The sequence below is a fragment of the Caretta caretta genome, chromosome 3 (genome assembly GCF_965140235.1).
Source record: "Caretta caretta isolate rCarCar2 chromosome 3, rCarCar1.hap1, whole genome shotgun sequence".
Taxonomy (NCBI): domain Eukaryota; kingdom Metazoa; phylum Chordata; order Testudines; family Cheloniidae; genus Caretta; species Caretta caretta.
In genome coordinates this window covers 33,939,626-33,964,964 of record NC_134208.1, presented here as the reverse complement: position 1 = coordinate 33,964,964, position 25,339 = coordinate 33,939,626, and the positions used below count along the sequence as shown (strand labels likewise).

At 39.7% G+C, this 25,339-nt stretch overlaps 1 long non-coding RNA gene across 4 annotated transcripts in view; it reads left to right on the top strand.

Annotated features, from left to right (window-relative positions):
• The window catches only part of LOC125634542 (uncharacterized), a 67,234-nt gene extending 51,420 nt beyond the window's left edge, over positions 1-15,814 (top strand). For all 4 annotated transcript variants that reach the window (XR_007355958.2, XR_007355957.2, XR_007355956.2 and 1 more), the window contains one exon: positions 13,194-15,814. This is a non-coding gene — a long non-coding RNA (uncharacterized LOC125634542). The remainder of the gene's footprint in view (positions 1-13,193) is intronic.
• Positions 15,815-25,339: the final 9,525 nt, after the last annotated feature.

Genomic DNA, 25,339 nt, shown 5'->3' with positions numbered 1-25,339 from the left:
AAAGTGTGGGCCCCTTACTGAATGAGGGAGGCAACCTAGTGACAGAGGATGTGGAAAAAGCTAATGTACTCAATGCTTTCTTTGCATCTGTCTTCACAAACAAGATCAGCTCCAGACTACTGCACTGGGCAGCACAGCATGGGGAGAAGGTGACCAGCCCTCTATGGAGAAAGAAGTGGTTTGGGACTATTTAGAAAAGCTGGATGAGCACAAGTCCATGGGGCCGGATGCGCTGCATCCGAGAGTGCTAAAGGAGTTGGCGGATGTGATTGCAGAGCCATTGGCCATTATCTTTGAAAACTCATGGTGATCGGGGGAGGTCCCGGATGACTGGAAAAAGGCTAATGTAGTGCCCATCTTTAAAAAAGGGAAGGAGGAGGATCCTGGGAACTACAGGCCAGTCAGCCTCAATTCAGTCCCTGGAAAAATCATGGAGCAGGTCCTCAAGGAATGAATTCTGAAGTGCTTAGAGGAGAGGAAAGTGATCAGGAACAGTCAGCATGGATTCACCAAGGACAAGTCATGCCTGACTAATCTAATTGCCTTCTATGATGAGATAACTGGCTCTTTGGATGAGGGGAAAGCAGTGGACGTGTTGTTCCTTGACTTTAGCAAAGCTTTTGACATGATCTCCCACAGTATTCTTGCCAGTAAGTTAAAGAAGTATGGGCTGGATGAATGGACGATAAGGTGGATAGAAAGCTGGCTAGACTGTCGGGCTCAACGGGTAGTGATCAATGGCTAGTTGGCAGCCGGTATCAAGTGGAGTGCCCCAAGGGTCAGTCCTCGGGCCGGTTTTGTTCAATATCTTCATTAATGATCTGGAGGATGGTGTGGATTGCACCCTCAGCAAGTTTGCAGATGACACTAAACTGGGAGGAGTAGTAGATACGCTGGAGGGTAGGGATAGGATACAGAGGACCCTAGACAAATTAGAGGATTGGGCCAAAATAAATCTGATGAGGTTCAACAAGAACAAGTGCAGAGTCCTGCACTTAGGATGGAAGAATCCCATGCACCGCTACAGACTAGGGACCGAATGGCTAGGCAGCAGTTCTGCAGAAAAGGACTTAGGGGTTACAGTGGACGAGAAGCTGGATATGAGTCAAGAAGGCCAATGGCATTTTGGGATGTATAAGTAGGGGCATTGCCAGCAGATCGAGGGACGTGATCATTCCCCTCTATTTGACATTGGTGAGGCCTCATCTGGAGTACTGTGTCCAGTTTGGGGCCCCACACTACAAGAAGGATGTGGAAAAATTGGAAAACGTCCAGCGGAGGGCAACAAAAATGATTAGGGGACTGGAACACATGACTTATGAGGAGAGGCTGAGGGAACTGGGATTGTTTAGTCTGAGGAAAAGAAGAATGAGGGGGGATTTGATAGCTGCTTTCAACTACCTGAAAGGGGGTTCCAAAGAGGATGGATCTAGACTGTTCTCAGTGGTAGCAGATGGCAGAACGAGGAGTAATGGTCTCAAGTTGCAGTGGGGGAGGTTTAGGCTGGAGATTAGGAAAAACTTTTTCACTCGGAGGGTGGTGAAACACTGGAATGCATTACCTAGGGAAGTGGTGGAATCTCCTTCCTTAGATATTTTTAAGGTCAGACTAGACAAAGCCCTGGCTGGGATGATTTAGTTGGGGATTGGCTCTGCTTTGAGCAGCGGGTGGACTAGATGACCTCCTGAGGTCCCTTCCAACCCTGATATTCTATGATTCTATGATTTTCTTTTCCACTTCTCAAGAGAGAATGGAGAGAAGTGGTTGCCATGTTGTAATATTGTATTCACAAACAGTGAGATGTTATCAACAGACTATCGTTAAGATAAATAGCAAATTGTTTTCCTTTATCCTTGCACATATTTCATTTGAAGTAACATCATTTTTTTTCTCCAGTAACATAAAGAAAGTGAGGAGATATAATAGAACTGAGATGTTTTGCTATGTATTTTAGAAGTTGAAAGAGCAAAGAGTCATTTCACGGAGTTGACTATAGGTGGCAGCACATGTTAAGATAAGAGAAACAAAACTCCTAAGAAAAGTTAGAACAAATCCGTATAAATGAATCAAGGCTTTTTCCTGAAAATTTCTTGTGGGCTACATAGGCAAGTCCATGAGAATACACTGTGCTTTCCGGTGATACAGATGCTTAGCATCACAGAGTTTAAGCGAGAATAAGTATGCAAATGATGCATACAATTCTGAATATTATGGACCTGATTCTGTCACCTTCATTCACACAGAGAAGTGACTTACGTCGCAATCTTACTTCACTTACTTCCTATTGAGTTCAGTAGGGCTTCGTACTGAATAAGATATTAATCACTGTAAGAAGGGTGGCAGAATCTGGCCCTTCATTAGCAAAGACACTGCACATTATCATAGCGATAAGAGTTGCAATTTGGATAGTGCCCTATATCTCACTTACAAACATTTGCCATACAGTAATACAAAATAACATGATGGGCAAGACTGATTCTTACGGCTGAGCCCTGTGTAAAAGGTGGTCTATGGCTGTGCTGCTGCCCCAGGAGGATCTCTGGGGACAAATTGTTCTTGGAGAGCAAGTGTTCCGCCTCCAAGAACTGTGGTTCCTATGAGATCTATAGGATGCCAGGACCCTCCATGTGAATGCCCTATGCCTCTGCATCAGCTGAAGTCAGTTTCTGACAAGTGCAGCTTTATTGGAGCCCCACTGCCAGGGCTTTCCTTCGACCCGTTGCTCTCAGGACCTAAGCCTGGGGTTTCTCCGAGTATGGAAGGAACCTTGAAAAAAATTAATTTAGCCCAGTCTTCATTAGCTCTTCTAGATTTTCTCAGGACATGGGTGGAACAATGCTTGTCCCCCAGCAGAGTCTTCTGCACCCCTTCCCGCACTTGCACCCTCCCCAGCTGTAGATCTCTGACCCTGTAAGAGGGTGGTGGTGTTTAATGAAATTCCCTCTGCATGGGAATGGAGGGTGAGGAGGGTTCCACATAGAAAGGAACTTCCACAAGCCTAATCACCTAGGGAGATATCCAAAGGCAGAAATCTGGCAGTTAAATCCCCAACTCCTCTGACTTTCAATGGGAGTTGAGCACCTAATTGTCCTTAGTGTCTTTAAAAACAACGGATCTCCTGTATAACACAGGCCATAGAATGTCCCTGAATAAATTCCTGTTTTAAACAAGACCATATATTTTAGAAATGCATCCAATCTTGATTTAAAAATTGCCAGCAATAAAGAATCCACAACAACCCTTGGCAAGTTGTTTGAATGGTTAATTACCCTCACTGTCCTTATTTCCAGTCTGAATTCATCTAGTTTCAACTCCCAGCCATTGGATATTTGATTGAAGAGCCCATTATCCAATATTAGTTCCCCAGGTAGGTACTTATAAACTGAGATCAAGCCACTCATTAATGTTCTCTTTGTTAAACTGAATAGATTGAGCTCTTTGAATCTATCACTATAAGGCATGTTTTCTTAATGCTTTAATCATTCTCATGGCTCTTCTCTGAACCCTCTCCAATTTATCAATATCTTCCTTGAACTGTGGACACCAAAACTGCATATAATATTCCTATAGCAGTCACACCAATGTCACATATAGAGGTAATAAAACCTCCCTACTCCTACTTGATATTCTCCTGATTATGCACCCAAGGATAGCATTAGTTCTTTTGGCCACAGTGCCTCAATGGGAGCTCCTGTTCAGCTGATTACCCACCATGACCACCAACTCTTCTTAAGCATTACTGCTTCCCAGGATGGGGTCCCCCATCCTGTAAGTATGGCCTACATTCTTTGTTCCTAGATGTCTGACTTTGCATTTGTCCATGGTAAAACACATATTGTTTGCTTGCACCAAATGAACCAGATCATTCTGTATCAGTGACCTGCCCTGCTCATTATTTAGTACTCCCCCAATCTTTATCAGTGATGATTTTGTTTTCTTCCATGTCGTTGATGATAAAAATGATAAATAGTGCAAGGCCAATCCTGCAGAATGCCACTTAACACACCCACTCAATGTTGATTCTCCATTTCCAAATAAGTTTTAAGATTGCTCAGTTAGACAGTTTTTAATTCATGTTAATTTTGTATCATTCTCGTTTTTTAATCAAAATGTCACGTGGTATCAAATCAAATGCATTACAGAAGTCTAGGTATAATAAATCAACTCTATTACCTTTTTAAGCAAACCTGTGATTTTATTAAAAAAGAAAAAAAAGTTAGTTTGAAAGGATCTATTTTCCATAAACCCATTATTCTCCTTTAATTCTTTATCATTCGAGTCCATATGAGCCATTTCATTATTTGGCCTGGGATCAATGTCAGGCTGACAGGCCTATAATTACCTGGATCATCCTGTTTAAACTTAAAATATTGGCATGATCTTAGCTTTCTTCCAGTCCTCTGGAACTTCACCAGTGTTCCAAGAATGATTGAAAATCAAAATTAACGGTCTAATGAACCACTCAGCCAGCTCTTTTAAAATGCTTGGATGTAAGTTATCCTAATTTTAAATGTCTAGCTTTAGTTGCTGCTGTTTAACATCCTCCTGAGTTACTATTGGAATGAAAAGTGTTTCTTCATCATCATATGATATGACTACATCTTCTGGCTTTTTCACAAATACAGGACAGAAATATTTATTGAACATTTCTGCCTTTTCTTCATTATTATTAACAATTCTATCAGTGCACCAGTACCAGTTATAGGATTATTTTTGTTCTTAATGTACACCTCTACCCCAATATAACGCTGTCCTTGGGACTCAAAAAATCTTACCGCGTTATAGGTGAAACCGCATTATATCGAACTTGCTTTGATCCACTGGAATCGCACAGCTCTCCCCTCCCACTGGAGCACTGCTTTACCGCGTTATATCCCAATGCATGTTATATCGGGTCACGTTATATCGGGTGGAGGTGTACTTTAAAACATTCCTCCTTTTGTCCTTAACTCTGCTGGCTGTATATTTCTCCTTCTGTCCCTTTGCTTCCCTTATACATTTTCTGAAGTTCTATTTCTGATTTATATTAGTTACTATCAACCCCCTTTTCCATTTATATAATATTGTATAGCTCCCTTCACTTTCCCTCTAAGCCAAGTTGTTTTTTTAACCAATGTGGTTTTCTTTCTCGATTGCGGAATTGTGGCTTTTTGGGCATTTACTAAAAATTCTTAAATAAGTCCTAATCATCATTCACATTTTTCTGTTTCAATTCTTTCTCCCAACTGATATGGTTCATAATTGTTTTCAGTTTTGTGACATTGGCCCTTTTAAATCACCAAGTATATATATTACTGGCTTGAATTTGTTTTCTGTTTGCAAATAACAAAGTGGTCAAGTCATGATCACTTGTCCCCTAAGCTACCACTAATTGTTAATTCTGTGATCAGTTCCTTTATTCATCAAGAAGAGACCTAACATAGAATCCCCCCATGCAACACTTCTTGGGTTAGGAAATTGTCACCTGTAATATTTAGAAATTTCAAAGATATTTTAGTACTGGAAACATGAGACCTCCAGCATGTGTCCCTCAGATTGAAGTGCCCCATTTTCATACAGCATTTATTTCACTGCACCTTATAGGTAGATGCTTCAGGAGCCAGTCATCCTGTTCCCGAGTGTGATTTGGTGGTCCATAGCAGACACCAACAGTAAGCCCTCCCAGTCCACTGGGCTCTGACCCAGGGTCCTTTGGGCTACCAGTAGTCTGGCAACCAAGACTGCTTAAGGCTGTCCTCCCTGGGCCTCTTCCTCTCATCCATCCCCGGTGGGGAAACCCAAACCACAATAGCTAAGTGGGGTTTACCAATGTCCTAGATCCACTGGATGCTTCTCTCTCTGGTTGTCTCCGGAGTGGATCCTCTCTTCCCTCACGGAGGCGCCTTTGGGCAGCTGTTTCAGAGTCTTTGGCTCAGCTCGACTGGAGGTGTGGGCTGCAGGTCTGCTCACCTCCAGCTCTGCAGCTCAAAGGATCTAATTCCCTGACTTTTAATTCCTCCAGCAGATGGAGCATTTGCTGCAGCTGTGGTGGGATGGGGCTGGCTGAGCCCAAAATAATCCCTTTACCCCTTGTTGCCCAGTGTGGGTTTGTACACCCCATCACAGTGCCACTCCCCTTCTCTTTTTGCCCACTCAGTCCTTCCTAAATAGATTATAACCATTAATTTAATATTTCAATCATGTGAATCATCCCACCAGGTTTCAGTAATACCTGGCTAGATAGAGTGACCAGACAGCAAGTGTGAAAAATCGGGACGGGGGTGGGGGGTAATAGGAACCTATATAAGAAAAAGACCCAAAAATCAGGACTGTCCCTACAAAATCGGGACATCTGGTCATCCTGCAACTAGATGATGTTTGTTACCCCAGATCCTAGTCTGGTATCATTCATATTACTATTTTAAACATGTAAATAGGTATTTAAAGTTATGCACATGCTTAACTGTGTTGCTAAACTGGGCCCAACATCAATAAATTGCAGCCTATGTATTGCCTGCAAATGATGATCACCGTCTACTGGAGCTGATCAGAAATTTTCTGATGAAACAAATTTTGATGGAAATTGCCAATTAGTCAAGCCCAAAATGTTGCTTCAAAACATCTGTGTTTGACAAACTTTTGGTGAATCTAAGGCAAGGTTTCCATAAAACCCTTGTACGACCTTCAGATTGGCAACCAATTTCTCCCTGTTAGTCCAAATCAAGTCTAAAATGTTTGTACCATGTACTTACTTCCTCAGCCTTCTGAAATAAAAAGTTGTTGCCAGGGCACTCAAAGAACTTACTGGACATTTTGTGTTGTGCCATATTACTTTTACAACAAATGTCTGGGTAGTTAAAGTCCCCCTTACTACCAGGTCCTGTGATTTGGGTATTTTTGCTATTTATTCTAGAAATGCCTCGTCCACCTCCTCCTCCTGATTTGGTGGTCTAGAGTAGATCCCCGTACCATGACATCACCCTGGTTTTTCATCCCTTTTTATCTTTACACACAGAGTTGCAGCTGGTCTGCCTCTCACCTCCTTCTGGACCTCAAAACAAGTATATTCTTGACATTCAATGTAACGCCTCGTCCCTTTTACCCCTGCCTGTCTGTCCTGAACAAGCTATACCCCTCAATACCAATATTCCAGTCATCAGATTGGCCCCACCAAGTCTCAATGATGCAAGTTAAGTCATAATTTAGCTTATGTGTTAATACTTCCAGTTCTTTGTTTTTATTCCCTATACTCCTTACATTTGTGGCAGATTCTCCCACTGTTTTCCCTCTTGCTGCTCCTATGACCCTATTGCAATTTTGGATTCCTTTCCCCCTCCTCCACAACATTTAGCCCCCCATTAAGATCACCTTTTTATACTTACCTGTGGGTTTTTGTCACCTGCACCCTCTGAACCTAGTTTAAAGCCCTCTTCACTAGATCAGTGAGTCAGTGTGTGAAAATGCTCTTTTCCTTCTTGGTTAGGTGAAACCCATCTCTTCCCAGAAGCCCTCCTTCCCTGAACAGCATCCCATCATCAAGGAAGCCAAAACCCTCCTGTTGACAACATCTTCGCAGCCATGCTTTCATTTCTACGATTCATCTGTCCCTGCTTAGGCCCTTACCCTCAACCAGAAAGATGTACAAGAAAATAAAAATGTCATACTGGATCAGACCAACGGTCCATCAAGCCCATTATCCTGTCTTCCGACAGTGGCCAGTGCCAGATGCTTCAGAGGGAATGAACAGAACAGGACAATTACCAAGTGCAATTACCAGGGCAAATCCCCTCTTGTCCAGACCCAGCTTCTGGCAATCAGAGGTTTAGGGACACCCATAGCAGGGAGTTACATCCCTGACCATCTTGTCTAATAGCCATTGATGACCCTATCAACCATGAACTTACCGAATTATTTTTTTCAACTCAATATACTTTTGTTTTTCACAACGTCCCCTGGCAATGAGTTGCACAGGTTGGCTATGTTTTGTGTGCAAAAGTACTTCCTTATGTTTGTTTTAAACCTGCTGCCTATTAATTTCATCGGGTGACCCCTCATTCTTGTGTTACGTGAAGGGGAAAATAACACTTCCTAGTTCACGTTCTCCACATCACTTGTGATATATAGAGCTTTATCATATCAGCCTTAGCCGTCTCTTTTCTAAACTGAACAGTCCCAGTCTTTTTAATCTGTCCTCCCATGGAAGCTCTTCCATACCCTTAATCATTTTTCTTCCCCTTCTCTGTGCTTTTTCCAATTCTAAATATATCTTCTTTGAGATGGGGTGACCAGAACTGCACCTGGTATTAATCGTATGGGTGTACCATGGGTTTATGTAGTGGCATTATGATATTTTCTGTCTTCTTATCTATCCCTTTCCTAATGATTCCTAACACAGTTAGCATTTTTGACTGCCGCTGCCCATTGAGCAGATGTTTTCAGAGAACTATCCACAATGACTCCAAGATCTTTCTTGAGTTATAACAGCTAATTTAGACGGCATCAATTTATGGGTGTGTAGTTGGGATTATGTTTTCCAAAGTGCATTATTTTGCAGTTATCTATATTGAATTTCATCTTCCATTTTCTTTCCCACTCATCCAGTTTTCTGAGATCCCTTGGTCATGGACTTAGCTATTTTGAGTAATTTTGTATCACCTGCAAACTTCACCACCTCACCGTTTACCCCTTTCTCGAGATCATTTATGAATATATTAAACAGCACTGGTCCCAGTAAAGATCCTTGGGGGACCACCTACTTATCTCTCTCCACTGTGAAAAACATTTATTCCTACCCTTTGTTTCCTGTCTTTTAACCAATTAGTGATTGATGAGAGTATCTTCCCTCGTATGCTGTGAGTCTTCCCTTTGCTTAAGAGCTTTTGGTGAGGAACCTTGTCTTTCTGAAAGTCCAAATACACTGTATGACTGGTCTACCCTTGTCTACATGCTTGTTGACCTCCTCAAAGAATTCTAATAGGTTGGTAAGGCATGATTTCTCTTTACAAAAGCTGTGTTGACTCTTTCCCAACATATTGTGTTCATCTATGTCAGATAATTTTGTTCTCTACTATAGTTTCAACCAATTTGCCTGATGCTGAAGTTAGGCTTACTGGCCTGTAATTGACAGGATTGCCTCTGGATCCTTTTTAAAAAAATTGGTGTTACATTAACTCTCCTGGAATCATCTGGTTCAGAAGCTCATTTAAGTGATAGGTTACACAGCACAGTTACTAGTTCTGCAATTTCATATTTGAGTTCCTTCAGAACTCTTGGGTGAATACCATCTGGTCCTGGTGACTTATTACTGTTTAATTTATCAATTTGTTCCAAAGTCTCCTCTGTTGAGACCTCAATCTGGGACAGTTACTCAGATTTGTCACCTAAAATGAATGGCTCAGGTGTGGGAATCTCCCTCACATTCTCTGCAGGGAAAACCGATGCAAAGAATGTGTTTAGCTTTTCCACAATAGCCTTGTCTTCCTTGAGTGTTCCTTTAGCACCTCAGTCGTTCAGTGGCCCCACTGATTGTCTGGCAGGCTTCCTGCTACTGATGTACTTAAAATTTTTTTGCTTTTTAAAGTTGCTCTTCAAATTCTTTTTTGGCCTGCCCAATTATACTTTTACATTTGACTTCCGAGAGCGTATGTTCCTTTCTATTCCTCCGTAGGATCTGACTTCCTATTTTTAAAGGATATCTTTCTGCCTCTAACCACCTCTTTTGTTTTGCCGTGGTAGCAAGCCTCACACTCACTGTTTTTAATTTAGGGCATACATATCATTTAAGCCCCTATAATAGTGTTTTTAAAAGTTTCCATGTAGCTTGCAGGCATTTCACTCTTGTGACAGTTCCTTTTATTTTCCGTTTAGCTAGCATCAGTTCTGTGTAGTTCCCTTTTTTGAAGCTAACTGGTACTGTGGTGGGTTTCTTTTGTATTTTCTCCCCTACACGGATGTTAAATTTAATCACATTGTACTTACTATTACCGAGTGGTTCAGCTGTATTCACCTCTTGGACCAGATCCTGTGTGCCAGGTTCATATCTGGCAGTATCATTAGTGCCCACATGGATGAGGAATATTGGCTAGTGGTCAGAGGATGCATGCCTTGGTAAACTTTCTTTAATATCTGGGAGGTGGGCCTCAGACAGGCAACACACCTCCTGGGACATGATGCCTACACCCCCCCTCAGAAAGGAGTCACCAACAACCACCTTCCTACATCCTCTCTTCTTTCCTGCCCCACAGCTCCTGGGCTCCCAGTGAGCTGGCCCCCCTCCACTCTGTGTTCCCCACAGGGAGCAGAGGAAGCCGCTTGGGGCTTCTCAGCTGCCCCCTCCCCCTTCTCCTGTCCTGAAATTGACAAGAGAGCGGGAGGAAGGCTGTAGTGTAGACACTGACATAATTAGGTCAAAATAAGCTGCCTTACTAACTGTGTAGTGTAGACCAGCCCTCAGACATCTCTAATCACTGGTTTATTTATTAAAAAAATTGCACTGCTCTCTCTTCAAAGAGCCCTGCTAGAATTAGTTGCTAATTCACCCAACTGCAGGGCACCTTAGCCCAGACAGTCAGCAGCCAAGCCTAGATATCAAACACAGCAAATGAGTAAACCAGCCCAGTCCTACCAAACTTGATGGCAAGTTCCCAGCACAGAAAAGTGCTTCACAGTTAATCAAGACAGAAATACCTCAGAGAGCCTCCCAAGCTGGCAACTCCCTTAGCCTTCCAGCTGCCTTCATCTCACCTACACCTCTAGAAGAGAGAACAGTAAATGTTGATACCCTATTTTATAGACTGATGCATTGAGATAAAGAAAATATAAGTCACTTGCCCAATGCCACACCACAAGTCAGTGGCAGAACTGTGTTAAGATTTCAGGAGTTCCTGGTTTCTTGCCCATATTCAGTTCATTAGACAAAACTGCTGCATTTCTTTAGAATCATAATTCGAGCCATGTGAAAGTGTTGAAAGTGTTTTTGTGAATTTTGATTCAGAATGCTCCCTTTTTCATTTTCAGGTGATTCCATACCATTGTAATTTGCTTTTCTGCTAAAAATGGGAACAGTGGTTATTATTCACTGCAAAGCACGCAAAAATCTGTAAGGGCAAATTGTTAAGCAGAAGTGAGGTACTGGGCATCTTGATGTTTTTCTTGTGTGTGATATTGAAGGTTAGAGAGTGTCAGAAACAGACAGACAGACTGTGTTTAATATGCTTCCCGAAACTTAACTCAGTATGGGCTCTTGCACATAGTGCTTCAACCATTAGTGGACACCTTCAGTATGAGGTGCTGTATTAGCCACACAGCTCAGCAAACGTGAGAGTCCAGTAAATTGAGTCCCATCATTGTTGCCAATTTGCCATTAAGGAAGAGGGATGTGGGATGTATATGAATTTAGACTGGAAGAGAGAACAAGAAATAAGCCTCATACAGCAACAAACACTAGAGGCAAGAACAAAAGAATGCGATTTTAGATGAGAAGGTATATGACCCATCCTACACAAAGACATCATAAGTGGTACTAGAAAAGCTGGCCTGTTCCCCACTGGGATCCCATAGTGTTCCCAGAACATTACTGATTCTTATGAGGTCAGCATACAGACACTCACGAATGATAATATTGATGTATAAAGAGTCAAGCAGAAGGGTTAGACAGAACATCTGGCCTTGTCTCTAACTAGAATCCCTTGTATTTGGTGTAACCACAAGTACTGTATCTGACCTGTACACCCATCAAAAGCCTTACACTGAGTATCTGCCATGTTTGGGGGAGGGGTGTGCTCTCTATCGATTTTAGAGGAATTTATGGCTTCCGTTACCATACTATCTGAGCACCTCACAATATTTAAGATATTTATCCTCCCAGCACGCCTATGAAGCTGGGAAGTGCTGTTATCCCCATTTTACAGAGGAGGTACTGAGGCGCAGAGAGATTAAGTGACTTACCCAAGGTCCCACAGGAAGTTTGTAGCAGAAGAGGGACTTGAACTCAGTCTCCTAAATCCCAGGCTAGCATCCACTGGGCCACCCTTCCTCACTACTTCTTCCTTTCTTGTTTCTCTCTCTTTTCCCCTTTCCCTAACTGGGTATTTTTCCTCCTGGGTAGCCACCCTGAAAATACAGAGAAGACAATCATGTTTGCCTCATATTCTTGCTGACTGGGGAATGTAGAACTACAAACTGCTCTTTGTCCAAGCTTGTTTCCAACAGACTTCACTGACACTGTTGGAGGGAGGGGGGAGGGGAGAGAACAGCATTGTTTGAAAACAGATTATTCACCGATAATCTTTAATTCCAAGTGAATCTTAACCTGATCATTGCCTTTAGTGTTCCTCTTGGCTCAGAATGACAAGTCATCCCAATCTGGTTCATTTCTTGATGGTCCTTTCTTTATTAAATGCACCTGCATTGAAAAATGGCCATCCTGCTTGTAAAATATATTAATTACCTTACTGGAGTAATTGTGTGTGCTTCCTGTGGTGAGAATTGGCAGCAGTTGAAAAAAATTGTACTGTGACTGGCGGGAACTGGAGCTGAAATAAAGATAGGGAGCATGTGTGGCAACAGCTGGAGATAAGACGCATTCCTCGGAAACAAGGGAAATAGAAGCAATATAGTAGAAGCAGTCACAGCACTTAACTGAGTCAGTAGTGGCAGAAAGAAAGCTTTGTTAAAAACATGGACATAACTTTTAAATAGAAAAACAACCTTCAGTGCATCAAATGTACAAAGGGGTAGAAACCGTTCAGAGCTGAGATTTTCACCTAAGTAAATACTCTTCAGTATGCTGTGTGGTAGCTTTGTGATTAAGGCAACAGAACTAGAAAAGTGCTTGAGAACATCAAGTTGGATTATTCCAGATCTTCCTTAGTTAAGTGGAGTGATTCTTTAATTTTACAGGTAAATAAAGACATGGGCTTTATAATCATTCACTGCACCTTTAATGGGAGTTATAAAAAAAAAAAACTACTTATACATAGTGTAATATTGGGAGAACTTCAAAAGTCGTAGGCAGGTTTCTCAGTTTCAGTAAGCTTCCAAAAGTTCTCCATGTTTATTAAAGTATCTGAGTTTCTTTGGACAAGCAATGGATTACGAAATCTCATGAAACAGATATTCTTATGTGGCTTTCAGTACTTCCTGCTTCCAGCTAGGTTGGATGTACTATGATAATTATTTTTCTAATGGTATTATGTTTTTATTTCAACTTACAGGTCCAAGTGGAGATGCCTGTGGAGTAAGGAAGATCTCAGAAAACTGTCATGCTCAGAGTTTTCACAAGAGTTTGAGAGTCAGCTGTCCCGAACGTGAGACCAGATTTCCAGCCTGCATCAACCCTTCTCTTATTTTTTCTCACTCTGGTGCATGCACTCTTTTGTGCAAAAGTACATTTGTCTAGACCATTTTGTTAATTTACCCTTGCAAATGGGCATTTTTGGTTCAAATATGCTAATCTGGAGATTAAGGAAACTACCGTGCAGTCAGAGAGGGGGACTGAATAATCTAACAATTTTTTTCCATGTTCTAATTTCTATAATTCAATATATATGCAAAATTAGAGGCCACTTTTTTGAAAAATTGGCCCTTTGTATGCACCATTGCAGTTAGTTTGGCAGTTTTGAACTGGAGTCATCAGCCATATCTTGAAAGGATAAATGCGATCTCCTGCAGCATAAGATGTTTGCAATAGGGCTGTCAAGCAATTAAAAAAATTAATTGCAATTAATCACACTGTTAATAATAGAATGCCATTTATTTAAATATTTTTGGATGTTTTCTACATTTTCAAATATATTTATTTCAGTTACAACACAACGAGTACAGTGCTCACTCTATATTTATTTTTAATTACAAATATTTGTGCTGTAAAAAAACAAAAAAAGTATTTTTAATTCACTTCATACAAGTACTGTAATGCAATCTATTTATCTTACAAATGTAGAATTATGTACAAAAAACTGCATTCAAATATAAAACAATGTAAACTTTAGAGCCTACAAGTCCACTCAGTCCTACTTATTGTTCAGCCAGTCACTCTGACAAACAAGTTTGTTTACATTCGCGGGAGATAATGCTGCCCGCATCTAGTTTACAATGTCACCTGAAAGTGAGAACAGGTGTTCACATGGCATTGTTGTAGTTGGCGTAGCAAGATATTTACATGCCAGATTTGCTAAAGATTCATATGTCCCTTCATACTTCAACCATCATTCCAGAGGACATGTGTCCATGCTGATGACAGGTTCTGCTTGATAACGATCCAAAGCAGTGCAGACCGTTCACTTTAATCATCTGAGTCAGATGCCACCAGCAGAAGGTTGATTTTCTTTTATGGTGGTTCAGTTCTGTCGTTTCCGCATTGGAGTGTTGCTCTTTAAAGACTTCCGAAAGCATGCTCCACACCTCATCCCTCTCAGATTTTGGAAGGCACTTCAGATTCTTAAACCTTGGATTGAGTGCTGCAGCTATCTTTAGAAATCTCACATTGGTACCTTCTCTGCATTTTGTCAAATCTGCAGTGTAACTGTTCTTAAAACGAACAACATGTGCTGGGTCATCATCTGAGACTGCTATAACATGAAATATATGGCAGAATGCACATAAAACAGAGCAGGAGATATACTATTCTCCCCCTAAGGAGCTCAGTCAAATTTAATTAACCCATTATTATTTTAATGAGTGTCATCAGCATGGAAGCATGTCCTCTTGAATGCTGGCTGAAGCATGAAGTGGCATACAAATGTTTAGCATATTTGGCATATAAATACCTTGCAATATCAGCTGCAAAGGTGCCATGAGAACACCTGTTCTCACTTTCAGGTGACATTGTAAATAAGAAACCAGCAGCATTATTTCCCGTAAATGTAAACAATCTTGTTTGTCTTAGCGATTGGCTGAACAAGAAGTAGGACTGAATGGACTTGTAGGCTCTAAAGTTTTTCATTTTTTTTTTAGTGCAGTTATGTAATAAAAAAAATTCTACATTGTAAGTTGTGCTTTAACAATAAAGAGATTGCATTACAGTAATTGTGTGAGGTGAATTGAAAAATACTATTTCTTTTATCATTTTTACAGTGCAAATATCTGTAATAAAAATAATATAAAATGAGCACTGTATACTTTGTATTCTGTGTTGAAATTGAAATCAATATATTTGAAAATGTAGAAAAACATCCAAAATATTTAATAAATGTCAATTGGTATTTATTGTTTAACAGTGCAATTGAAACTGCAATTAATCTTGATTAATTTTTTAATTGTGATTATTTTTTGAGTTAATCACATGAGTTAACTGCGATTAATCGACAGCCCTAGTTTGCAATGATTACTTTCCCCATCTGTGCCACAAATAAAGAATAACAATGCATATTTTTGAGCCTGACAATGTATTTGGCATCATGCGGTACACAAAAATACAATCCCAATCATCACTGGTAGTGATACACAAACACACACATGCACACGCTGGTTCCCCATGACTTCCTCACTACTGAATCTCTCCAATAGCCTCACAATTATGTCCTTGCTTACTTATGTGACCTAGTTTTCTTCTTTTCCATTTGCCCTGCTCTACCTACACCACTCCACCAATGATCACAATTACAGCTTTTTTCTGTTTCGTTCACAACCATTTCTATTCATTTTTGCACACCAATCTTTGCACATGAATTATCCTTCCAGACCTAGTGTGCAAAGCCACTACTCTCTTATTTAAATTCTCTACCTCTATCAGGTAGCCAACAAAAAGAGAATTCACAAAGTGATGTATTATGTCATTCTATTTGTATTCTTTTGTTATATATTAAAAGACAAAAGTACTCCTCCATGATGCTCACTTGTTTTTGCCAGGTATTGTTTTTGTTATAACATCTTTCTATCCCACAGTCCTATTTCTGTCACTCTGTTGCATCATCAGCAATGTCTATGGTCTTCTTCCTCTTCCTGCTCCTCCTCCTCCTCCACTCCCCAGTTTCGCCTGAAGTCTGAGCTTGAGTTTGGGAAAACTGGGAGCTACAGCAGTGCTGCTCATCCACAAACTGCTGTCAAGCAAACACCTATTTTGTTTTGGCTACTCTGTATCTGTCATAAATATAAAGGGAAGGGTAAACCCCTTTGAAATCACTCCTGGCCAGGGGAAAGCTCCTCTCACCTGTAAAGGGTTAAGAAGCTAAAGGTAACCTCGCTGGTACCTGACCAAAATGACCAATGAGGAGACAAGATACTTTCAAAAGCTGGGAGGAGGGAGAGAAACAAAGGGTCTGTGTCTGTCTATATGCTGGTCTTTACGGGGATAGACCAGGAATGGAGTCTTAGAACTTTTAGTAAGTAATCTAGCTAGGTATGTGTTAGATTATGATTTCTTTAAATGGCTGAGAAAAGAATTGTGCTGAATAGAATAACTATTTCTGTCTGTTTCAGAGTAACAGCCGTGTTAGTCTGTATTCGCAAAAAGAAAAGGAGTATTTGTGGCACCTTAGAGACTAACCAATTTATTTGAGCATGAGCTTTCATGAGCTACAGCTCACTTAAAGTTTTGCCTAGAGGGGTTCTCTGTGTTTTTGAATCTAATTACCCTGTAAGATATCTACCATCCTGATTTTACAGGGGGGATTTCTTTATTTCTATTTACTTCTATTTTTATTAAAAGTCTTCTTGTAAGAAACTGAATGCTTTTTCATTGTTCTCAGATCCAAGGGTTTGGGTCTGTGGTCACCTATGCAAATTGGTGAGGCTTTTTATCCAACATTTCCCAGGAGAGGGGGGGTGCAAGTGTTGGGAGGATTGTTCATTGTTCTTAAGATCCAAGGGTCTGGGTCTGTAGTCACCTAGGCAAATTGGTGAGGCTTTTTACCAAACCTTGTCCAGGAAGTGGGGTGCAAGGTTTTGGGAAGTATTTTGGGGGGAAGGACGCGTCCAAACAGCTCTTCCCCAGGAACCAGTATTAGTTTGGTGGTGGTAGCGGCCAGTCCAAGGACAACGGGTGGAATATTTTGTACCTTGGGGAAGTTTTGACCTAAGCTGGTAAAGATCAGCTTAGGAGGTTTTTCATGCAGGTCCCCACATCTGTACCCTAGAGTTCAGAGTGGGGGAGGAACCTTGACAGTATCGCATGGCTGTTTTAATGAGATGTTACAGAGCAGCTGGTGCTCTGATGCTAGCAGTTAATTTGTGGTGCTCTTGCTTAGGATGGGATTTGCAAAAGTGCGTCGTATTGACATCAAAGCATTGACTTCAATGGGATCAGAGTTAGACCTGTGTGTGAACGCTTTTGAAGGTCCCATCTCTAGGGCTGCGGTCACTACTTGATCCCAAGTGCTGGTGCACGGGAGGTACCTTTTCTTACCTCTCCCCCCCCAACAAAATATCCCCATTAGGCACAAGATTTGCTGCTTGCATTCCACTTGCAATCTTTTTGCACATTCTTTTGAAGATGAGCGGAGGCTGTTACCAGCACTTTCCCCTGACTATCACAAATACAAAGAGCAAGTTGCATCATGAAAACCCTTTGAGATTTTATCTCAAAATGTGTTCAGTGTGGTGGCAAAAATCAGAACAAGAGGGAACAGACATAGCCCAAATGTGTAGATAATAAGACAAAGAATTTTACTTCTTAACCTCTTTCAGGACAATTTAATTTTCCGGGTGAAATCCTGGCTTCATTGAAGTCAATGACAAAATTCCCATTGATTTCAATAGGGCCAAGATTCCACCCTCACTAATTAATACCCAAATTGTCTTCTCTGATTGTGGTGTGCCATAATTAATACAAAGATGTCTTTTCAATCTATTTGAGCATAAGCTTTGGTGAGCTAGAGCTCACTTCATCGGATGCATTCAGTGGAAAATACAGTGGGGAGATTTATATACACAGAGAACATGAAACAATGGGTGTTACCATTCTCTGTGTATATAAATCTCCCCACTATATTTTCCACTGAATGCATCCGATGAAGTGAGCTGTAGCTCACGAAAGCTTATGCTCAAATAAATTGGTTAGTCTCTAAGGTGCCACAAGTACTCCTTTTCTTTTTGCGGATACAGACTAACACGGCTGCTACTCTGAAACTTTTCAATCTATGATTGCCAGTATAATAAGAGCTTGAGCTCTGCTCATGCTTTGAGCTCTGGAGGTCACTGGTTCAGTCCTCAGTGGGTCAGCCATGTTTGTGGGGTCATCACACTACACAATACAAATAATAAGATGGACACTAACATTTTGTTTCTTTGGCCATTTATGTGCACATACTGTCTTAATCTGAGTGAGGTTTATGTTCGAATGTACATTGTGTTCATTTGAAATAGTTCTCTAAAGTTGAGATTGTAATAAATGAGATGAACCGAAAAATGCAACAGTTAAAGCCAGTCACAGGACTCTCTTCATATGAAACATAAATGCAGCAGAAATTCAGATGTGAAAGTTATTACTTGAATTTTTACCAAATAATATCACACACACTGGCAAAAAACATGAAAACCTGGGGTTCTTTCAGTTGGAACAGAGAGGGACAGAATGTTCGGCTTCTATGGGCACATTGACAGAGGAGACAGAAGATCACGATCTGAATACAGTTTTGTACAAGTCTTTCCCAATCACAGAATACAACTCCCAGAACATATTGAATCGGAATCCTCATGGCTAATTCCCATTCCCTATTCGCTCAGTTACTCCTATCACAAGGGTTGCAAAATATCCTTTGGCATGGATACTCTAAATAGCCACAGTTACTTCATCTTCCATCAAGCAGCAATCCTACATGTAGCCATATGAGCCCCATTTCTGTAAACATTGTCCAGTTTCCCAAGCAAAACAGCAATCTCTTAGCAATGAAGCTTTCTGTGCTTTGTCCCCAGACAAAGATACACACATTTCCTCAACTTCCAATCAAGTAACAGCATGTTCCAGTACCATAGTAACGCAGGTGCACTCTGCTCTGCACTTCACCCAAGTTAAATCAGGCAGAGGCTTTACAAAACTATATGCTGTCAACAAGGCAGTGGGTAAACCCCGCAGGTGATTTCTATTGAGAAATTGCTTAAAATCAAGATTTAGAGTGAAAGTAAGGGCAAGGGGAAAAAACAAAACAAAAGGCAACCCGTCCTCCAGAACCAATTAACTAACAAACCATTAATTGAATTACAGATAACAACTAAAGTGAACTAAGTGTTACAAGATTACCTATGACTTTAACAGAAGTTCTTTCATGTAATTCATTCACAGCTTCTGTGATCACAGCAACCTGCAGTAATTATTTTTTATTGTAATGAATACACGTGGTAGAGACAACAAACATGATTACTGGGAAGTTCTAGGACTAACACCTTCTTTTAGAAGATTTACCTTACTAGGGGTAATTAGGTGCCTTACCTTATCTGTGGGCCAGTCAAGAGTAAGCAACATAAATGAACAGATAGGCGCACACACAAAAAAACCCTTATGTTAAAAGAACTTTATTAAGGTTGCAAAATCAAGCACTCGAGTTAGGAGATGCCAGAATTAAGGTTGCCTGCTGTGTATACCATTACATAATTGCACACATAATCTGACTAGAGCAGAACTTTTGTTTCTGAGAGCCTAAATCCAGTTCTCATCCCTGATTGAAGGGATACTGTCATCTTGAATATTCAAAACTGACCTACATTTAAAAGGTTTCAGAGTAACAGCCATGTTAGTCTGTATTCGCAAAAAGAAAAGGAGTACTTGTAGCACCTTAGAGACTAAAATTTATTTGAGCATGAGCTTTCGTGAGCTACAGCTGAATGCATCCGATGAAGGGAGCTGTAGCTCACGAAAGCTTATGCTCAAATAAATTAGTTAGTCTCTAAGGTGCCACAAGTACTCCTTTTCTTTCTACATTTAAAAAAAACCCAGTTTATGATTGAGCACCTTTTAACTAGTTTTAAAAATGCTTTACATGCTTTATCACAAGCGCTGGGGTCTTTTGCTCTTTATCTGATGTTTAGTATGATCCTACTAAACATATTGAGTCCCGCATCCTCTCTCTCCTCTCTTCACACCTGTTTCCCCTCCCCCTCCCCCATGCCTGCCATGCTACCTAGTGACTTTTCTGTTCCATTTTAAGCTGTGGTGTTGCTGTTCCTGCTAAACAACCTCTTTCAAAGCCTGGGGAACAGCATGCACATCAGCCCCCAGAGAGAGAGAGAGGGTGCATCATGCTATTGTATGAGACAGGAAGTGATAACTTTCTAGAAAACAATGAAAGTGACTATAAATGTGTAAATTAAACCAAGGGAAAATAATGGAGATTTTTTTTCATTTAATCTATTTCAATTTCTATTAATAATAGAAGGAATAATATTTTCAGATGGAAGTGTAATTTTGGAGGTGATGGTGTCTTTTTAACATATACAAGTCATTGAAGAAAACAACTGTATTCTCACATCATTCTTTTCTTGTTTCTAAATGCACCTTTACTCTACATATTTAAGATATGTAACAACCCATAAGGGGGATGAAATCAGATTACATACTGTATGCATAAACCAGAAAAAGTACTGATTAGAGAGAGAAAAGAATGTTTGATCAGATTGAAAAATGTACAATGAAACTGCAGAGATCTGAATTTTTAAAGGCTTATTACCATACTGCTGTGCTCAGGGATATGAATACGCATCAGTATACATTTTAATTAAAGCATAAAGTTTTAAAACTAAATTCTACTGAGTTTTTACTCAGCATACCCGGAGGCTTCCCTCCCTTTTGAAAAAAAAAAAGTGATTTTATTGGCCTGGATTTTTTTTTTTTTTTTGCTAGATATTGCAAATGGCAATGTTTTAAAGCTTCTCCAAATCAGAAACATCTTCTCAGATTTATATCATGTGTATGAATGTTTGAAATAATTGTTTTAGAGTCATTGTAACCCTACTTGATTGTTTCTAGTAAAATTAAAACCTAAGATTTAATTTAGAACCTAATAGTTGAAAAAAACCTCAAAGTCTAAATAGGCTTCAATTTAAGGACACAATTTTATTGCAAAATATATGGCCATGTGGAAACCTCTATTTGCACGTGCCAATGAGTATTTTTGGCACACTTTGTTCTATGTACATACGCACAAACTGCCAGTGCATTTTGAGTACCTATACGTGAAGACATAACCATAATCATGATAATTCAACATCCTTCTACCAATTCTTGCTCAGAACTTGTGTGGAAGTGGCTTTCAACTGCAAGTAATTGAAATCATTATTAAGACCCTGTCTTTTAACTCCAAAGTTGCTGACTCAAGAAACTTCTGGATATCTGATTCTGAGGCATTTATTTGGTTATCACTGTTCCCAGATTTCCAAGATCCTTTACAATATTTCCTTTCTTATTTATTAAGGTAAGCAGTATTGTGAAATGGACAGAGCAAGTGACAGGATATCCAAAGAGTGTTGTTTCTGAGTCGACTTTTCACTCACTGTTTGACTTCAGGAAAATAATCATACCAACCATCTGGAAGGTTTAAGATTCTTGTTAAAAGGAGCTACACAATTTCAAAGTATTACAATTACTTCGTGTTGATTTTTATCCAAATTTTGTTTTCAACAGGATCAAGTTTATTTTCTTGACTTTTTAAAAAACATTGCTACTTTAAAGAATCATTTTATTATTGTCCTAATTACATATAGTCTCAAGCAGTGATCAGGGTAACAGTCTAGAACTTCCAAAGACTTGGGTAGGTACTTAACTTTCAGCATGTGAATAGTCCCAAATTTAAGCATGTGCTTAAATCATTGCAGAATTGCACCCTATGATTTCAAATCACAAATACATTCCCAGTTAGGCTGTAATAAACCACTTGCACCAGGGATGTGCATTCGCACAGTGGGAAGGAGAAAGAGATTGAGTAATCCATTCATTCATTTTCCCATTTAAACAGATTCTCATAACCAAAATTGAGCCAGGTGACAGCACCATTTGAAGTTTGCTCTAAGATTCCTGGTGGAAGTGTTCACACAGGCCTCTTGAAAACTCTGTGATTTCCTTTCTTCTGTCTACAGAAGTTTCAAAAATCTAAACAGGGATCATGAATAATAAAATGTGACAGAGCCAACCAATCACATTTCCACGAATAACAAATTGAGAATAGTTGGAGACATAGCCAAACTGAAGTTTGTGAACAACCCAAAGGTTGAAAAAATGTTTACGGAAAGTATACTTTGAACAGTTTTGAAGAATGAACAAATTAGTCTGTTCAGGGATTCTTCCCAAGAAGGCAAAAAGGGCAATATTGCTCAGATAAAATGCTTTACCCAGTTGTAGTGAAAAGCTTTTTGAAGGATTTGGAAGTATCTTCTCTCTTTTTTTCTCTCTCTTTTCCCCTAAGTTTGCTCCATTTTAAAAGCAAATAAACAAATTATTAAATAAGTATTGCTTATGTATGTATAAATCCAAAGGATAAGCCATTTTTTTCCAGGTAGCAATCAGTGCAGGGGTGCACTCCTTCAGAAACAAAGACATCATTCTATTCTTCACCTTGAGTGTAGAAAAAAGGGCCTGATCCAAAATGCACTGAAGTTAATGCCGGGAGTCCCCTTCACTTCAATTGGCTTTGAGGTCTTGGGAACCATAAACAGGGATGTGAGCAAAATAATCCAGCACATCGGGGCAGTGCCTTCAAGAGTAGAAAATATGCCATCAATCTCAGTGTGTTGAATGCCCTGTTGCTTAAATTTTGTTCTCACTGAAGAAAGTGCATCCTGCCAGGACTCATCTTTTGTTCACAGCTTCATAATTGGCACCAATTAGTTGTGAGAACATTCTAAAGTTGTATTCTTGATTGCATCGAGTGAGACTGGACAATTGCTACTGCTGAGTTCTTGGAGCTCATTTTTCAGCATTTTGTCTCAGTATTCTATGGGGGAAAATAAAATCCAAATCTGAGTCAAGTTCATTCATAACAACAAACATAATGCTAAAAACACCCTAGGAATCCGAGGGGAAAGTCAGAAAAACAAATAGATAAAGCAAGAGTGAGAATAATCATTTTTAAAGCTTAGAAATGATTATTTTGCTAACTGTGATTTTTGCTCAAATAGAAGACTAACTCCTTAGCTGGTGTAAATTGGTCTAGCTCCATGGAAATGAGGGGTATGCCAATTTACAGTAACTTAGCATCTGGCCCATTAAATGATTGCTTCTAATAGCATTAGAGGGGTGATCTGCAGCTAAACTGGAAAGAGTCAAAGGGTAAAATTGATTTATTAATCATTATTGTTTTTAATAACAGCATAGCTTTTACACAGTGCTTTACATATTCAGCGTGCTGTACAAACAGGAACTAATTAATTAATTCAACCCCCCCCAGTGTGAAGTAAAGTATGTTTAATGGGAGTTCAGACGTCCTCCAGATTTGATTAGAAGAGGCAATAAAATGTTTTGCCTAAGCTGATAATGTGTCTTGGTACATGTGCAATAGTGAAGTTAAGGATGTGCCATTTAAGAGAGTTCACAACAAAACCTTGTAGAAAATGAAACACAAACATACATGTTCAAATTAAAGCTTGTTTTTCAAAGGGCTGTCGTATTTCTGTTTTATGATTACTGGTAAAAGAATAGTATTCATTTTGGGTCAGCGTTAAAATCATTGTGGTACGATGACATATTTTTTACCTTCTTCTCAGTAAGAATTATTTATTACATGGATAGCTTGCAGTGTATGACGTCATTAACTATTCTTTTCCTGGCTTTGAAGTGGGTGAATTTTGTAAACAAGATGGTAGATTAATACGTTGTTGTTACTCAGCAATATTAACTGGCTTTGGAAATGAAGTTGCTTCTCTTTGGAGCAGAGAGATGAAGTTTAGATCCTGACCTGGAGTTTGGATCCAGGCTTTTAGTTGGATTCCACCTTTACAAAAGAAGAAGCAGAAAAATGGAAAATTACTAGGCAGAGTTAAAAAAAAAAGGAAGAAAGATTATATAAAATGAGGGTAAACTAGTGAGAGAGAAGCAAACAGTGGACTAAAAGCTAAAGGCCCAGTTCTCTTCCCTCACCAGTTTTATCTCAGTATAACTGTATCATCTTCAATGTGAGACAAGAGACACTACACTAAGGATGAGGTTTATAGAATGATCAAAAAGTGAAAGTTAGGTTAAATCCAAATTTGACCCATTTTTTTGCTGCAGTCAGCTCACACCCAGAAGCTAAGTTTTCTGTGACGCTGGCTCCTTCTCTCCAGCTGGATTAAGTGTCACAGTCAGACCTATTTTTAAAAGAGTTGAATCTTATTCATGGAGAGAAAAAGAGAAAGGAGAGATGCTTTTAAGAAAAGTCTTGCTGTGAAGTATTCCATTAGAATATCTTGGAGAGCTCTTCAGTGTTTGAAACCTGAAAAGGAGATGGGGAGGGAGAGAGCTAAAAGATCAAGTTATTAAGGAATGATCTTAGAACCAATGTCTACTTGCCCCTAAACCCGACTTCATAGAGTAGTGTGCTGATAAAAGATTGCAAGATATATACCCTGTAACCTTACATTTGGTTTCCTTTCAAAGAGAAATGTAGTTGTAAAATAATTCTTTAGTGACTCAAAGAATCTCTACTAGTAATGTAACGGGAGAAGACCAATCTTTGTTATTGTGAATACATTGTCAGAATTTAGCCTTTTTTTTGTTTCAAAATCATTCATAAACTAGCCCTGATTTCTTTGAATACATTGGATTCAACTATCACCAGATAATTTGCCATGCTCATTTCACATTTTGCTTCCAATCAGCATAGTATTTCTGTTTCTTTTGACCTGAATAATTCAGTTTAAATTTGTTCATTAGCAGGTAATTATTTTATATTCTGTAGTCTCGGGCACCTTGACAAAATCTGTCTCTGGATATTTTCAATTCCTGCCCTAATACTTGAAATAATTTAATTAACTTTGCATGGAGATTTACATAAGAGAGGGGAAAGATCGTATCAAATCAAGGATACCTTGAACCACCTTGTACAAGTGCGTAAATAAAATAAGGCTAGATATGTACTATCCACACTTTGTATTGGCAAAAGCTGGGTCAAGTGTGTAATGAAGGATTTACTGGGCTTGGTTCTCTGCTATATTGCACCTTGTGATATCATTGACATAGATGCAAAGTAGAGTGTTAAGTGCGACTACATGACAATGAGAAAAGGAGGACTTGTGGCACCTTAGAGACTAACCAATTTATTTGAGCATAAGCTTTCGTGAGCTACAGCTCACTTCATCGGATGCATTCCACAAGTACTCCTTTTCTTTTTTGCAAATACAGACTAACATGGCTGCTACTCTGATATATGACTCTGGTAATGACACCCACATTGCCTATGGCTATAAAAGGTGCAGGATAACAGAGAATCTAGCACTCTATTTCCAGCCCCTAGGAGAG